This window comes from Rhinopithecus bieti, unplaced genomic scaffold (assembly GCF_001698545.2).
Source record: "Rhinopithecus bieti isolate Rb0 unplaced genomic scaffold, ASM169854v2 scaffold_6439, whole genome shotgun sequence".
NCBI lineage: Eukaryota > Metazoa > Chordata > Mammalia > Primates > Cercopithecidae > Rhinopithecus > Rhinopithecus bieti.
This window is the reverse complement of record NW_016805421.1, coordinates 1,697,573-1,716,525: the sequence shown is the minus strand read 5'-3', so window position 1 is coordinate 1,716,525 and position 18,953 is coordinate 1,697,573. Positions and strand designations below refer to the sequence as shown.

The window sequence follows — 18,953 nt, the reverse complement described above, 5'->3', positions numbered from 1 at the left end:
ACACACACACACACACACACACACACACACACATATATATATATATATCAAAACTTTCAGAGAAACAAAAAGAGAATCTAGATTTGCTACAATATACTATCATCAACAATGACCAGTTTTCAACCAAATAGTAATAAATGTGACTTATACCCAAACTCAAGAATCAAATTATTCTAGTTGATAGGAAATGGTTTTAATATGCAGTACAACCAGTTAGGGTGAGCCCAGATGTTGAATTTAGAAAAGAATTTCAAAGCAGATATTCCAAGTATGTTAGAAGAACATGCTGTCAGGTCAGGCATGGTGGCTCACATCTGTAATCCCGGCAATCTGAGAGGCCAAGGCAGGAGGAGCACTTGAGGCCAGGAGTTTGAGAACAGTCTGAGCAAGGTAGCAAGACCCCAACTTTAACAAAAACTTTATTTGTAATTAGCTGGGCATGGTGTCAAGTGCCTGTAGTCCCCGTTACTCCAGAGGCTGATGCAGGATGACTGCTTGAGCCCAGGAGCTCCATGTTATTGAGCTGTGATTATGCCACTACAACTCCTGACTAGGTAATAAAGTGAGATCCAGTTTCTAAAAAAATAAAAACAACACACAAAAAATGTGATAATTGAGCCAACAAATAAGGTATCTAACAGAAAAGTTAACAAAGAAGAAAGTTAAAGATGTTAAAAGGATAATAACAAGTGCAAGTTTCACTAGACGGGTTCAATGGCAGATTTGAGATGGCAGATGTAAGAAACAATAACTCAACTAAAAATCAGAATTATCCTATCCCCAAACAATGAAATAATCTTGAAAGTAGCAAGAAAAGGCACCATGCATGACATACACAGTAACAATAATATAATTAATAAAACAGTTCTGAAAACTCTATATGTCTGTGTATATATACATTTTTTCTTATGCTCTTGAATAATCACATAACTGTTTAAAGAACAAACGATAACATTGTATTGTCAGGCTTATAACATAGCTAGATAACGGAGGAAACTGAGCTACATCATTGTGAAATTAATATATCTTACTGGGACTAAGTCATTATTTGTGGTCAATAGTGGCAGTTTAAGTATGTTTATCATAATATCTAGAGTCACTAAAATTGACTAAAAAATTCTTAAACATTAACAAAAGAATTTAAAAATTGTTTAAATTTTTAATAAAATTGTTTTAAATTTTATTTGTCCTTTAATAAAGTTCTTTAATAAATATTTTAAAACAAATTAGACAAATGGAAGATAGATATGAGACAAATATAAATGGAAGCAACATAGCAGATCTAATCTTAACCATATCATGATTACATTAAATATGAATTGATTAACTCAAAAAGCTGAGATTGTCAGACAAGATTTAAAAAGCAAAATCCAACTATATGCTATCTAAAAGAGATGAACTTTAAATTCAAATACGAATTCAAATTCAAGCACAATTCAAGTTTATATATATATAAATAGGTTGAAATTTCAAAGAGAAAAAAGATATACAAACAATAACCATAAGAGAGCTGGAGTAGGGCTACTTTACGCTCACGCAAAATAGACATGAAAACAAAGATTAATGCAAGAGAAAAGAACATTTTATAATGATGAATGTGTCAATATGTCAGTATATATTAACATTCATAAATGTATATGCAGCTAACAACAAAGCCCCAAAAATATACAAAGCAAAACTAACTTCTATTAAAAGAAGTAAAGAAAAATTCAATAATTACAGTTGTTAATTTTAACACTTCTGTCTCAGTAATTGATAGGACTAGTAGACAAAAAATTGGTAAGGAAACCAAATGTAACAATTTCATTAATCAACACAACCTATCTGACAAATATAGAACACTTTATTCTACAACAGTAAAATATGAATTTTTTCAAGTGAAAATAAAAATATACTGTGGGAATAGAATAAAATTTACATTAGACTATACAACAAATCACAATACATTTTAAATAATTGAAATAATGTGTTTTTCTGACCACACTAGAATTAGAAATCAATAACAGAAAAAAATCTAGAAAATCCTAAAACATGAACAATCAAGTAATATACTCCTAAATTAACATGGCTCAAAGAAAAAGTATACTGAAATATATTAAAAACACAAAATATTGAAACTTTAGATATTTCTTCTAAGAGCAGGAAATGAACTAAAATCAACTCATATAAGCTTCCAAAATCAACTAATATAAGCTTCCAACTTAAGATTTTAGAAAAAGAAAAACAAATCAAATCCAGGTGAGTAGAATGAATGGATTTTTTTAAAATCACAGTAGAGATCAATACATTTTTTAAATTACAGATAAATTCTTTTTTCAAGATTTTGTGTGATTTATTTAAATTTCAGATATTGATAAGTCAGTCTACAGTGTTATAAATCAGGTAATGAGGGCTTGAATGTGGCAGTAAGCCTATCTAATCTATGCAAAACAGCATTTTATCAAATAAGTACTATTACTATTCCCATTTACATATGAGAAAACTGAGGTCCAGAGAGGGTAAGTAATTTGCTAATTTTCTCAAGAGCACAATGCTAATGGCAAACTTCTAATTCAAATCTAGTCTGTTGAGCTCCAGAGCTCCAGTTACCAGCATTATAATAGACAAGAATCAGAAAAAAATGCCTTTACCATGGAAGACAATGAAGAAATTGTTAACAGGAGAAAGTATTTTCAATCTTAAAGAATTTTAAATCAAGGCAAATAAATTGTGATTGCAATCTGCCTAATAGCTATCAAATTAGCTTAAGACTTCCTCTGCAACAGATGTAAGAAAGAGAATGAGAATGAGTGAAGGGAAATTTGGGCATTTTGAAATAAAGAGGAAAGAGTTCATATTAGATACTTTTCAAGCCCACTCTTCCTTCACCATATTGTTTCTTATCTCCACTAAAAAAAGTTCATTAATATTCTTCTTCCCACAGACTCTTTATCCTATGAAATCAAAAGTTGTTCATTTAAAAGGAGAAATAAAATGACAAACATGTAGCCTGACTCATCAAGAAAAAAGAAAATTATTAATATCAGGAATTAAAGAGGGAGGAAATAACTAGAGATGCTATCTATAGATGGAAAACTATAAAACATGGCTTAGAGAAATTAAATATCTACATAAATAGAAACATATGCCCTTTTAATGGGCCACAAGATTTAATAGTGTTAACCTGACAATTTATCCTAAATTAATATTTAGACTCAGTGTAACCCCAAACACAATCTTAGCAGGGTTTTCTGTAGGAATTGAAAAGCAGACTTCAAAGTATATGTAGAAAACCAAAGGATTAAGAATAGCCAAAATAACTTTGAAAAGAAAAGTTGAAGATTTTACACTGCTGATTTTAAAACCATTATAAAACCACAGTAATCAAAACTGTGTGGTGTTGGCTTAAGAAGAATCATATAAATCAACAGGAAATAATAGAGTTCATAAATAGACCCACATATTTATTTACCATATACATATATATACACACACACCATACATATGTATATATTTACCATATGTGGGTAAATATACAATATGTGAGTCTGTATATATTTACATATATATGTACTTACCACATATATATTTACCATATATGTATATATACACATTGTGGTAAATATGTGTGTGTGTATATATATATGAGACACATGTATCATATATATGGTAAATTTTTTTCAAAATTGTGTCAAGGTAGTTCAATGAAAATAGTATTTTAATAACTGGTGCTGAAACAATTGGATATTCATGTACACACATAACAAAACACAGAACAAAACTAACCTCAATTTTAATATAAGAGCATAAATGAAAATCTCCTAAAATGCATCAAAATCTAGTTGTAAAACATAAGATAATAAATCTTAGAAAACATAGTAGAAAATTTTGTGACTTTGGTTAGGTAAAGATTTCTTAGTACACAAAAGCAGAAATTATTAAAATCATTGATAATTTGAACTTGATCAAAACTGAAAAAAATTGCCCTAGAAGAAAAAACAAGGGAGCCAAAGATTGAGTAAATATATTCAAAAAATATATTCAATAGGGCAATTTTATCCAAAAAATAAAGAGAACATTTAAAAAAGACAAATTTAATAAACCTCTTACTAAAGAAGATACGCAAATAGCAAAAAGCACATGCAAATATGCTTAACATGATTAGTCATTAGGGAAACGAAAATTAAAACCACAATGAGATACCAGTAAACCCCACTAGAGAAATTCAAATTGAAAAGACTAACAATATCAAGTGCTGGCAAGAATGCTAAAAACCTGTGACAGCTATTAAATGATGTTTGGAATGGAAAATGGAAAATGGTGAAGTCACGTTGGAACACATTACAGAATATTTGTTTAAACAAACACCTGATATATAACTAGCTATTCCCCTCCTAGATATCCCTAGATATTGCCATTACCCAAGAGAGATAAAAATATCATTCACACACAGTCTCATATGTGAGTATTTATAGCAGAGATATTCATAATAGCTAAAAATTAGAAACAAAACATCAATAGGTGAATAAATAAACACACTGTGGCATATTTAACAATGAAATACTATTCATCAGTAAGAAATATTAAACTTGATCCTCACAACAACCTGGGATAATTTTAAATACATGTTTAGTGAAAGAAGTTAAACATTTTATAAAACTACATATTATAAGATTTTAGTTATATGAAATTTCTAGAAAGACAAAAGTAGTGACAGAAAACAAATTAGTAGTTATCTGAGTTTGGGTGTGAGGCAGGAGATTAATTATAAAGGGATATGAAGGAAGTGTTTATGTTGATGGAAATATTCTAAATTTGGATTGAAGTGAATGCTGTACAACTATATAAACATTAACATTTTTTTGAACTGTACATTTAAAATGCATTATTCCTACGGTATATAAACTATTCCTCAACAAAACTGTTAAGTTCATCTCTAAGATACAAAAATTTTAAAAAATGTGTCTACATCTAATAAAAGAGCTTCAAAGCACATGAAACCTGACAGACCTAATCGGAGAAAAAATAATACATTAATAATTTGAGATATTAATGCCCCTTCTTCATATTGACAGATTTGGTATACAAAACCATCAGTAGGAATATATTAGATTTGATGGGAATGTTGATTACATGGTCAATATATTTGTCAAATTTGAATTGTACATTCAGGATCTGTTCATTTCCCTACATGATTTAACAATTAAAATCTGAATCATTTAATAATGCAATGGAAATAGATAAAAAGAACTGGATAAAGGTGATCATTAGATAGTGGTATCATTGACAGAGGGTAACAAGTCGCAAGGTAGAAAAAGAGCAAATCAAACCCAAATAAGGACTGTATAGTTTCTAAGGTACTCTTATTTGTCATACTTTCTTGCCATCCATAAAATCCTTATATAGTTGAAAGCATTTATGGCACTAACACAATTTTTATGATTGAATATCCTTATTTGGAAAAGATTTCTGGAAAAGATGACTGATTTGATTTCAAAAATAAACCAAAACTTGATATTACAAAACTACCACAAACCATTTTACTAATTGAACCTAGTATATTCGATTGGTAGGCTGGTAAACTGGAAAACATTTTCGAAGCACAAAACTCAAAAATATCAAAGAGAAAACAGTTAACCCCAATAAAACTGTAAAATTATACCAATAGAAAAAAAAATGCCCACTATTGAAAATATATTAAAATATGTTAATCTTGAGAATAATCAAAATAAAAATATAATTGCATGACACTGAGATAGTTATTTTTTATCTATTGTCCACAGTTTTTTTTTTTTTTAATTGTATTTAAATAGATGGGCATTGTGTTTGTTAGGGTTCTGGAAGTGGAGTTTTTGAAGGAAATTTAATAAAAGGACCACTTGCAAAAGGTATGGGCAGAGTTTAGCAATAGCAACAAAGGAAAGCATTTCTATAATGGGAACAGTGGGAGCCATTGCCACATCAAAGTTGGTAGGTGCAAGAGAAGTAAGACTTAACCAAAACCCCTAGGGAGAAGAAAGACCAGCATAACAAAGGCCAGATTACAGGGCTGTAGCCTTTATTCCATAGCCCTTGCAATCCAGGAAGGAGACAGAAAAGAGAATAAATATCCCCACCTCACTTTCTTCCTTCCATTGATTTCCAGTGGGTGCTTTCCTTTGGTTGAACTTCACTAGAAGCCAGAGGGGAATGGAGGTTCACACAGGACAGACTTTAGGGCACAAAGTGGCATGGAACAAAGTAGGAGGTGGATGCAGAGGGACAGACATCAAATAAGCAGCACAGGGGCACTCCTGCAGGGGGAGTTGATGTAATTTTTATAAACTTTCATCAGGTACTTTGGCCAGGCACATTAAGAGCCTCAAAAATATTACTCACTTTTGCTTAGTATTTCTATTCCTTGGGAATTTCTCCTAAGGAAATAGAACAGTATAACTATTTGTATTCAATTATGCTTACTGAATAATTATTTATTATAAAATATTTGAAATATTTTAGCATTAAATATAAATGAAAATATTGAATATATAAGCTCTGTAAAAAATATCTAATGACATGAAAAACCACTTACAAAATCTGTTAAATTTATTAAGCAGGAAATAAAATTATCTAGATAGTATAATAGCACCATATGGGTACAGGTTTGTTCACTCTTATATCTTCAGCATCTAGAACAGTGCCAAGTAACAGTATTTGTTATGTGCAAATATATATTCATAAGAAAATCTAAGGAACATAGATTAAAAAAACATTCATAGGATCTCTCTCTGGATGGTAGAATATAGGATGATGTTTGTTCCTGTCCATTATACTTTTAAAATTATCTTCTTTATATAAAATAGACATCGTTAAAATATTTTCTAATTTTGAAGCATCTTTATAGGGACTCTACAAAACCTATAGGATTCTTTNAATTATCTAGATAGTATAATAGCACCATATGGGTACAGGTTTGTTCACTCTTATATCTTCAGCATCTAGAACAGTGCCAAGTAACAGTATTTGTTATGTGCAAATATATATTCATAAGAAAAATCTAAGGAACATAGATTAAAAAAACATTCATAGGATCTCTCTCTGGATGGTAGAATATAGGATGATGTTTGTTCCTGTCCATTATACTTTTAAAATTATCTTCTTTATATAAAATAGACATCGTTAAAAATATTTTCTAATTTTGAAGCATCTTTATAGGGACTCTACAAAAACCTATAGGATTCTTTTTTTTTTTTTTTTTTATACTTTAAATTCTAGGGTACATGTGCATAACGTGCAGGTTTGTTACATATGTATACTTATGCCATGTTGGTGTGCTGCACCCATCAACTCGTCAGCACCCATCAATTCATCATTTATATCATGTATAACTCCCCAATGCAATCCCTCCCTCCTCCCCCCTCCCCATGATAGGCCCCAGTGTGTGATGTTCCCCTTCCCGAGTCCAAGTGATCTCATTGTTCAGTTCCCACCTATGAGTGAGAACATGCGGTGTTTGGTTTTCTCTTCTTGTGATAGTTTGCTAAGAATGATGGTTTCCAGCTGCATCCAAACCTATATAGGATTCTGATAGATCTGAGCTGTTTCCTTCCACTGAGGTCAATCACTGTCAGTGGGAAACCCCTAGGGAAGTCTAGAGATTAAGAATAAAATCTAAGGAAATATAATTTTAAAATTCACTCACACTTCTAGCAGCATTGGGAGCAACTGTAAGACTTGCACTCTTTTGATAATTATAATTCAACATGTTCCCTGGGGCTGTTCTGAGTCATCTTCGGTGGTGATAGAAGCCTTAGCCTTGAGTTTCCTTTCCATAAAAAATCTAACATAGTTCACAATGATGGGAGTGAACTACCGTTTAGAATAGTTAAAGATTGTTAATGAAAACATTATAAATACTTTCAAAGATAAAGGTTAGGAACTCTAAAGGGTCATAAAAACCAAGTACAAATTTTTTATTTTGCCAGATTTGGACAATGAAGCTTAAAAGCATTCAGCAACTTTCCTTAGTTTCATGGTATGGATAACAAAAAGCTATCTGCCGAGTCCTGGTCTAGTGTTTTAGTGTTTTTGGCATGTAAACATTAGTTTCAATAAAACAGTTCAAATCCCAAACTATGTCAATCTGATTGAAACAAGAGTTATGTAATAGTGAAAGAAATGAGCTGAATTGGCCATTTAGATTTAATTTGCTCTATGCGTGTGTGCTAATTCAAATTAATGGGTATATATTTTTAGATTGCCGATTTCAAACTATGCTTGAGAGTTTAGTGTTTCCTCTGTGATACCTGAGGGATTAAGGGGAAGGTGTATCAATCTAGGTCCAACCAGAAGAAGGAAACCACACAGTGAAACAAGCAAGGGAATTTTAATGTAACAAATCATTAAAGTATGATGAAGAGTAACTATAACATGTAAAGAGAACCTTAAAAGGGCACAGCATGTATGAGAGAGTATACAAGAAGGGCAAACTTGGAAAGGAGGTGGCCTCTCCCAGGGTGAGGTTCAGGCCACATTGGAGAAGGCATGGGTGCAGCCTGCTGATTGACAGTGAAGCTCGCTGAGGTGCCCAAGTCAGAGCTAGATCACAGTAATTAGGCAAGCAGGAAACAACCCTGTGGAGCACCGGTGAGCCACAGCTGGTGGAGAATGCACTGCTGGGAAATGGTGCATACAGCTGCTGGAACCAACAAGAGAAGCTATCTCCTTCTCCAGTGCCCCTCCAATGCCCTCTACTGAGAAAGTTTAACATTGTGCTCACTGTAAAGAACAGTTTAAAGAAATTCCATCCACTTCTGCAGAGCAGGTATTAAAAATTAACTGTAGACCTGAGAAGCAATAAACTGATCATTGGAAAAGGAGGCTTATAAGATTAGGCTCTGGGTTCCGAGGTCCATCAGAGAAGTTCTGCTCTTCCATGTTTAATAAAGAACATTCCCAGCAAAATTTATGTGGAAGCCAAAACCACTGAAAGACATTATAGAAGAAAAGATACAACAACATAAAACTTTTCATTTTAGACATAAAACTATTAAAAATAAAAATGTTAGTGACATTGGAAAATTCTTAATATATAATAGTATAGGTTAGAGAAGGAAAAAGGGTTGCAAGACAGAGCTCTAGAAAATAAGTAGAGCTAATAATTTGCACCAAAGTTATTGAAAAATTAAAAGTACTAATTGTAATATAACAAATTAATTGAGTATTTGAATGAAGCTTACAAGTCTATAGACATCAAGCAAATAGAAAAGAAGAAACTAATTTTTAATGTTATATAACAAGGAAAATAATCACTCTTGGTCCTTAATTCAGTAGTGAAAAATACTTATTGTGATGGTTAATATCAGGTGTCAACTTGATTGGATCAAAGGATGCCTAGATAGTTGGTCAATTATTGTTTCTGCATGAGTCTGTGAAGAGGAGACTGACATTTGAGTCAGTGGACTGGGTGAGGAAGATGGACCCTCAATGTGACTGGGCACCATCCAGTGCCACTAGGGCAAAGTAGGCAGAAGAAGGTGGAATAACCTTGCTTGCTGAGTCTTCTGGCTTTCATCTTTCTACTATGCTGGATGCTTCTAGCCCTTGAACTTCAGACTGCAGGTTCTTCTGCCTTTGGACTCTTGGATTTACACCAGTGGTTTGCTGGGGACGCCTGGGCCTTCGGCCACAGACTGAAGTCTGCACTGTCAGCTTCCTTACTTTTAAGGTTTCTGGACTCGGACTGAGCCACTACTGGCTTCTTTCTTCCTCGTGGCCTATCGTGGGACTTCACCTTGTGATTGTGTGAGCCAATTCTCCCTAATAAACTTCCTTTCATATATACATGTGTGCTATTTGTTCTGTCCCTCTGGAGAACCCTGACTAAAACACTTAGGTAATCATGATAAACACTGATTGGACAAAGATTGTGCTGCCATTATATCAAATTATTGATGTAAGAGGAAATAAGAGTGACATTGGGGGCTAAATCTTACCAAAATAACCAGACCAAAGATTCATTATGTAATGCCACAATAGGGAAATTGATCATTCCATATGGTTCTCTTTGTTTTAGAAATATGGAAGCAAACACCAAACACCATATAAAATGGATAAAAGTTTGCAAATGGCTCTGGGAATTGGAACTGGAGGTAAAATAGCTGACTAAGGGAACATGCTAAATTTCATTAAAAATGTTTTAGCTTAGTTTGATTATTAAATTAGGCATAGATTTGAATTTGAGAGGAACAAGCACAAATCTTATACATGGAATGATTTCTACAATGCAAAAGTCATAAGAAAACATTGGAAGAAAATAAAACAAAAGTGATTGCTTCTGGGGCTTATTTCTATATGCCATTTAACAATTTCTTTGTATATTTATTCCTTCCAAATTTCCTAAGATGAAGATTATCTTAAAAATATTTAATGAACAAAGCAAGTGAAAGGTTAAGTGAAGTCATAAGATACATGAGAAGAGAAAGCATCAAAGATAAACTAAGTTAAAATGAGTGTGAAAGGATCATTCCATTGGGTAAGCAATATTAAATGACCATTGTGAAGCTAGTACTGAAAGAATAAACAAAAAATGAATGAAACATTCTCCGTTCCTTGCAGACACTTAAAAGTAAAATAAAAAATAAATGGAGGAAATAAGTTAGATATGTTCTGTTTTACTGAAAAGTAAAAAAAAATTAAAGCTCAGTTGATAAGTTGAGAGGTCCTATAACTCAAATTCAGTCAAAAATGAAAGAATAATTCCTTCTCTGAGAAGTTCTGCTCTTCTATGTTTAATAAAGAGTGGCTCCCAGTGGTTCCCTGCTCCTACTGTCAAGAATTGTTCACTGTAAATAGCTCTCATATACAATTATGAAGATTGTTATAAACTCCATAAAATATTATTCAATTTGCAAAATGCAATATTGGACAGAATTTTTTCTTAAAAGTTAATCTTGTGGATTCTTAGGAAATCTGCTCATCCAAATACCAGTTGTAATGATGATTTTTTATTCTTCTGTAGTATTTACTGTTTGCTTGAATTGGTTTTTTAAATATTAAGTCAAAAAAGGGCACTTCTTGCCCGGCGCGGTTGCTCACGCCTGTAATCCCAGCACTTTGGGAGGCCAAGGCGGGCGGATCACAAGGTCAGGAGATCGAGACCATTCTGGCTAACACGGTGAAACCCTGTCTCTACTGAAAATACAAAAAATTAGCCAGGTATGGTGGCGGGCGCCTGTAGTCCCAGCTACTCGGGAGGCTGAAGCAGGAGAATAGCGGGAACCCGGGAGGCGGAGCTTGCAGTGAGTCAAGATCGAGCCACTGCACTCCAGCCTGGGAGACAGAGCGAGACTCTGTCTCAGAGAAAAACAAAACAAACAAACAAACAAAAACACTTCTCTCCTATATCTGCCTTTTATTCAGATGTGATTGACCAACATGCTAATGAAGTTTAAATGTCAGAGTCATTCCTTGTACGGTCCCCTTCTAGCAACTTGCTCTACATGTTTTTGTGGGATTTGCAAAAGCAGGACACTTTAATCAAAATTAGTAAAGACTGCTGCGTCTTTCCGCTTCGATTTAACTTTCGACACACTTCTGTTGTATAGGATCATATTTGGAGTGTCTATGAAGTAGTTGAGCTGGAAACAATTGGGTTTGATATTGTGGTCCACATGGACCACAGTCATGTCTGTATATATTTGAGTTATTGTTGGCCATCCTGGTATAAGTATGGCTTTCAGGATTACTCCAGCAGCCCACTGTGTTAACTCCCTCAGTGCTGAGACAAAAAGATACAGAGAAGAGGTCTCATGGAGCTAATAACCTGTTCTACTGGGGGTGGCACTGGAAAGATAGAGGTACCAAAGGAAAAGGGGGTTGAAATGCATAGCATGAGAAGCTAGACTGAAAAATTTATCCAACTCCCAGCTATGATAAATAAAAGAAAGTTTTAATACAACTTCTACTCATATTTGACAGCAATAGCATGGCATTTATCAGACATTATAATAGTTGTGAAGCTAAAAGAATATTTTAAATGATCAATAATGTAAAAATACATTTCAATCAAACGACTCAATTGCTCTCTAGTTTCTATAAAGTCTAAATCATTGACATCGAAAGTGGCAATCAAAGTTTTAAGAAGGAAAGAGCAAGAAGTCTATCAGGCAATTATTTAATTAAAATAAAATAACTGTCTTCTGTGTTTTGTGATTTTACCAGGACTTGACAGCTTTTGATAATTTGTAATTTATGGCAATTTATATTTTCTTCATAAATTATATTTCTTCATAAATATTTGTACATAATTTTCTATTTGTAATTTTATTATCTTTTCTCATAAAACTGAGGCCACCCCCCTGGATTTTTAATTGTTATTTTCAAACGTTGACTATGCTATGTTTTATATATTTTTTAAAATGAAACAAGCTTTATATGGTTGATCTCAGTGTAGATCACCTCAATAGATTAATGGACCTATTCTCCCTTTTAGCTTCATGTGCAATGAGTTCAGATGATCCTGCAATATGAGAAAAAAAATTCAAGAAATCAACAAAACCTGAAATAAGTCAAAGGAAATAACAGAGTTTGTAATAAAATATTCTGTACAAAACATCTGGATGGAAGCTGCCAACTGTTTCAATCCATTCCTCCACTTCCACCTACATTAACCTTCAAAAGGTTATTGGCCCCATTTAAAGATGAAAAAGTGTTACGTACCTATATAAGAACTACTAAACAGACAAACACAACACAAAACTAAATCCAAGAAAAAAGAAAAAAAGAAAAGAACATGCATAAAAGATGGATGAGTAACATATAATATAGGAAGTATCTTAGAAAATACAGAATGATTGAAAAAATCAATTTCTGTTACCTCCATTGAAATCATAGGCACCTTATTTCTTTGGAAATATGACAATAAGACCAGAAATGAGACAAGTGTTAAGAAAGAGATTTTGATTCAGAGAAGAAACTGAGTGGCAGTATTCAGAAAATAAATGGAAAAAGTATATATATACTACACAGAGTATCCTGTATGATATGGCTTAAACAAGAAAATAAAAACAACCAAAAATACAGACACATTGTGAATGATCTTGAGGAAATTAGAAATGGAAGGAAAGAATAGAGACAAAAAGACAAAGAAATAAAGAGAGACAAGAGGCAGTGATAGGAAAACAAAGAATATCCAGCAAACACTTACTTCTTGTCTCTAAAGCACAACAAGAAAGATCTGAACCAGGAAAAAAAATAACAATGCTTAAGAAAACAGTGTATCCTCAGAAAGATGCTGAAATAAGATGAATAAAGAATCACACAGGTACTGTGGCATAGAAAGTAACTTATAAACAACAGGGGAAAATCAAATTGGCCTCAGTCATCTCAATTCCATACAAGACCAGAGACAAAAAGAAAGAAACAGTTCTTCACTCAGTGTTGTCATGTGAATGTATCATTTTGAACTGTGGTCATCATCTTGGGACCAAGAGTCGAGCCAAGAGGATAAATCAACATATAACAGAAAAGCTGATGATATATATATATATTTGTTTTGTTTTGTTTTGTTTTAAGACAGAGTCTCGCTCTGCCACCCAGGCTGGAGTGCAGTGGTGAGAGCTCAGCTCACTGCAACCTCCGCCTCCTGGGTGCAAGTAATTCTCCTGCCTCAGCCTCCCCAGAAGCTGGGATTACAGGTGCCCGCCACAACACCCGACTAACTTTTGTATTTTTAGTAGAGACAGGGTTTCACTATGTTGAGGCCAGGCTGGTCTCAAACTCCTGACCTCAGGCAATCTGCCTGCCTTGGCCTCCCAAAGTGCTGGGATTACAGGTGTGAGCCACCGCACCTAGCCTACCTGATGATGTTTTTAGCCAACTGTGGATCCCTCCATCACCTTTGGATGATAAATTTTTCTTATTGCTTAAGCCGTTGTGGTTTCAGTCCTTGGTTACTTGTTGAAAGCTTCCTACCTGAAGCAAAGAGGATGTAAATGTTGTTAAACTTCACCACATAAAAATAGTCATATAAGTAACACAAATCAGAATATGAAGGTAAAGATCAAGAAGGGTGGGGAAAGTTTACTAATTTCCTTATCTTTTACATCTGAAATTCAAAAAACACAATCTAAAATGGAAACAGCACAATTCCACCCTCAAAATTACTTTTACCTACCATTATAGAAATCATTAAAGACTTGGTACTTCTTATAGTGAAGAAATTGAGTACTTTCAGCAAAATGTTAGCACACTTCTCATTTCACTTTAGATGCTTTATGTTAAAATAAAAAAATTAATAATTTTAAAGAAAATCATACACAGTAGAGATTTGTTATTAAAATTCAACTTCAAGATACAAAATTTTAAAGCCTCAATTTTCTTCCTTTACATTTCCAACATATTGTTAAAGGGAAAGAGGCAAAATTATGCACAAATCATAGGTGCATAAGTTGATTAATTTTCTCAAATTGTATATACTTTTCAAATCAAGAAATAGAATACAAGCAGGGCATCAGAAATAGTCAGTAACGCAAAAGATCAGACAATGTCTCTCAGCATAAGTTAATTTTGCCTAATTTTTGAAACATATAAATGGAAACAACAGTATTATTTTGTCTGTTTTTTTCATGCAACCTTATGTTTGAGAGAGTCACCCAAATGTGCCAGGCATACTTACAGTTTTTTCATTCTTTTTGCATTACTATAGCATAATTTAGGTATTTATTTTACTGTTGATGGACATCGAGGTAGTTTCCAGGTTGCGGAAATAATGAGTAGGGCTGTTTTGAACACTCTTAAATATATCCACTGATGTATAGATCTGTGTTTGTTTCTGCTGAGTGTATAAATAGAAGTAGTATGTTGCAAAAGTAAAGTCTATACAAATAGGTAGTTTTAATGTATGCCGGTAGTTTTGCAAACTGGTTGCACCAATTTATACCTCCTAAAGCCATGTCTATGAATATTGGTTATGCTACAGTTACCAAAATTTGTATCTAGTTGATGAATAATCCAGTTGTTCATATTTTCCTGTTTCTTGGCAATCTGTATATATCACAATATTTAAGTGGTTTTGGAATTATGTCCTCTTTTATTTGTCTGAAGTAATTTGTTTTTTCCAACTAGGGCAAGAAAGTGATTATTTTAATGTCTAACTCATGTATTGTGTGAACCCTTCCTTTAAAAATAGCTATATAAAGTCCAAAGGTTTATCAGTTTTGCTTAGAATAACACCCATACATCTTAACAAGGTCTATAATTTATTGCATGAAATTATCTCCTTTCAATTCTGCTGTACTCACAACATCTTTATTGCTATTTTCAGGTTACACCAGGTTTTTGTTCTTATAACTATTGTTATTACTTTTCTTTTTTCTTACCACAGAGTCTTTCTTCTGGTTTATTTTAATCCTCTGATTACTGATTATCCCAGAAATCACATCTCTGTTCAACTGTCATATAACAAGAAATGTAAAAGCAAGCCTAATTTTTCTTAGGCTTCAAAGTTCAACTTATAATTTGAAGGGTTCTGTTTATAAATTTTAAAAAGTTGTAAATCATGTAACTTTTAATAACATTTGATCACCTTAAACATTTAGTTAAGTAAATCCCTCCCTATATTCTACCTTTATTTAATGTATTTAATTTCCTTTTAAAATTATTTATATTTTTAATTCACTAATAAAAATTGTAAATATTTATGGTATACAGCATGTTGTTTTGATATATGTATACATTGGGAAATAATTATATCAAGCTACTTAACATATCTGTTACCTCGTATTACCACCTTTGGGTTGTGATAACATTTAAAATCTACTCTGTTAGGAATTACCAAGCATACAATAATATTATTAACTATGGTCACCACGTTGTACAATAAATCTTCAAAGCTATTCCTCCTGTCTAATTGAAACTTTGCATACTGTGACTAATATCTCCTCAAACCCCTACCACCACCACCAGCCTCAACTCCTAGTAACCTCATTCAACTCAAATGTTTGACATTTTTAAATTCTACATATAATTGTATTACACAGTGTTTGCCTTTTTGTGCCTGGCTTATTTAACGGCATAATGTACTCCAGGTTCATCCATGTTTACACACAAGACAAAATTTTGTTTTTTAAAGCTGAATAGTATTCAATTGTGTATATATACCGCATTTTTAATCCATTCATTTGTCAATAGACATACAGGTTATTTTCAGATTGTGGCTAGTTTGTATCACCCTGCAATGAATATGAGAGTGGACATGTCACCTCATAATCCTGTTTTCAATTCCTGTGGATATGTACCCGAAAGTGGGATTGCTGGATGACATATTAGTTCTATTTTTAACTTTTTAAAGAAACTGCATACTGTTTCCATAGTGGCTGTAGTAATTCACATTCCCACCAACAGGGTGCAATGGGTCCCTTTTCTCTGCGTACTCCTCAGCACTACCTCTAGTATTTTTGATAACGGGCATTCTAACAGGTGTGAGGTGGTATCTCACTGTCGTTTTAATTTGCATTTCTCTGATAATTAGTAATGTTGAACTTTTTTTTTTTCATATAATTGGCCATTTGTGTGTCTTCTTTTAAAAAATGTCTATTCTAGTCCTTGGCCCTTTTTTTAATTGGGTTACCCATTTTCTTGCTATTGAGTTGCTTTTTTATAATAGCCACGTATCAGATGTATGATTTACAAATATGTTATCCTTTTGGGAGGCTAAAAAATTATTTCTATTTGTCTTTCTATCCTTGAGTCTTTATAGAGAAATATTTTATTTTGAGGACGTCAAACGGTAATAATAGTTATTGCTTAGTAGTGAAAATTAGTGATAGACTCTACTTTTATCTTTTTGCTCTGAGTAATTTTATAAAAGCAATAAAATTATTTTTTAATTTCAAATTGTATTTTCCACACATGGGATATGTGTGCATGCAGGTTTATCACAAGGGTATATTGCACTTAGGTAAGCATAGTACCCAACAAGTAACTTTTAAACCCATTCCCCCATCACTACCCCACCCCGGGAGTCCACACTGTCTATATTCTCATGTTTATGTTCATGTATGCTCAATGTTTAGCTCCTGCTTTTAAGTGATGTCATGCAGTATTTGGTTTTCTCTTCCTGAATGAATTCATTTAAAATTATGGCCTCCAGCTGCTAAGGATATGATTTCATTCATTTTATGGCTGCATAATATTTCATGGTGTATTTGCACTACACTTTATTGATCCAATACACTGTTGATGGGCACCTAAGTTGATTCTGTGTCTTTTCTATTGTGAATAGCACAACAATAAACATATGAATTCAAGTGTATTTTAGGTATAAAGATCTATCTTCCTTTAGGTATATACTCATGAGATGGCTGGGTCAAATGGTAGCTCTGTTTCAAGTTGTTTGAGACATCTGCAAACTACTTTCCATAGTGGCTGAAATAATTTACATTCCCATAGTCTCCTTTTCTCCACAGCCTTGTGAGTATCTGTTGTTTTTCAACTTTTTGATAATAGCTATTCTGACTGGTGTGAAATGGTATCTTGTTACGGTTTTCATTTGCATTTTTCTATTGATAAGTGATGATAACTGTTTTTTTCATGTGTCTGCTGTCCACTTGAATGTCTTCTTTTGAGAAGTATCTCCTTATGAATGTTGTCCAATTTTAATGGGGTGATTTGTTTTTTGCTTGTTGATTTAAGTTGCTTATAGATTTGAGATAGCAGACTAGATACCTACGTATTTGTCTGATACATAGTTTGTGAATATTTTCTCCCATTCTGTAGGTTGTCTGTTTGTTCTGTGAATGGTTTCTTTTGCTCTGAAGAAACTCTTTAGTTTAATGAGGTTCCACTTGTCAATTTTTGTTTTTGTTGCAACTGCTTTTGGGTACTTAACCAAAAATTCTTTGCCAAGGGCGATGTTGAGAAGGGTATTTCCTAGGTTTACTTCTAGGATTTTTACAGTTTGAGGTCTTACATTTAAATCTTTCATCCATCTTGAGTTAATTTTTGTATATGTTGAAAGGAAAAGTTAAGAGTCTAGCTTCATTCTTCAGAATATGGCTAGCCAGTTATCCTGGCACCATATATGGAATGGGGAGTGATTTCCACATTGCTTGCTTTTGTTGACCTTGTTGAAGATAAGATGATTGTAGATGTGCAGCTTTACTTCTGAGTTTTCTATCCTGTTCCATTGGTCTATGTGTCTATTTGTTTTCTGCTTGTTGATTTAGGTTGCTTATAGATTCTAGATATCAGACTAGATATCTATGTACTTGTCAGATACATAGTTTGTGAATATTTTCTCCCATTCTGTATGTTAGGAAAACTTCTGAGTTTTCTATTCTATTCCATTGGTCTATGTGTCTGTTTTTATACCAGTATCATGCTGTTTTAGTTACTGTAGCCTCATAGTATACTTGCAGGTTTGATAGTGTGATGCCTCCGACTTTGGTTTTTTTGCTTGGGATTGTTTGGCTATTGGGCTTTTTTTTTTTTTTTTTTTTTTTTTTTTTTTTGTTTTCAAAAAAATTTAGAATAGTTTTTTTTTTTCTTTTTCTAATTCTGTAAAGAATGACATTGGCAGTTTAAGTATAGCATTGAAAATGTACAATCCTTTGGGCAATATTGTCATTTTAACAACATTCATTCTTCCAACCCATGAACATGGAATGTTTTTCCATTACTTTGTCATCTCTGATTTCTTTCAACATTGTTCTGTAGCTCTCCTCTCAGAGAGCATTCACCTCCTTGCTTAGCTGTTATCCTAGGTAACTCATTTGTGTGTGGCTATTGTGGGATTGCATTCTTGATTTGAATCTCAGTCTGGATGCTATTGGTGTATAGAAATGCTACTGATTTTTGTACACTGATTTTGTATCCTGAATCCTTGCTAAAATCATTTATCAGTTCTAGCAACATTTTGGTGGTGTCTTCAGAGTATTCTAAGTATAGAATCATACCGCCAGTGAATAGAGATAAACTTCTTTTCCTTTTTGGAT

At 33.1% G+C, this 18,953-nt stretch overlaps 1 long non-coding RNA gene across 1 annotated transcript in view; it reads right to left on the bottom strand.

Moving 5' to 3' along the window:
- LOC108529823 (uncharacterized) overlaps nucleotides 1-18,953 on the bottom strand; it is a 73,024-nt gene that overhangs the window by 48,832 nt on the left and 5,239 nt on the right. The window contains exon 2 of the long non-coding RNA XR_001885690.1: nucleotides 13,818-13,932. This is a non-coding gene — a long non-coding RNA (uncharacterized LOC108529823). The remainder of the gene's footprint in view (nucleotides 1-13,817; nucleotides 13,933-18,953) is intronic.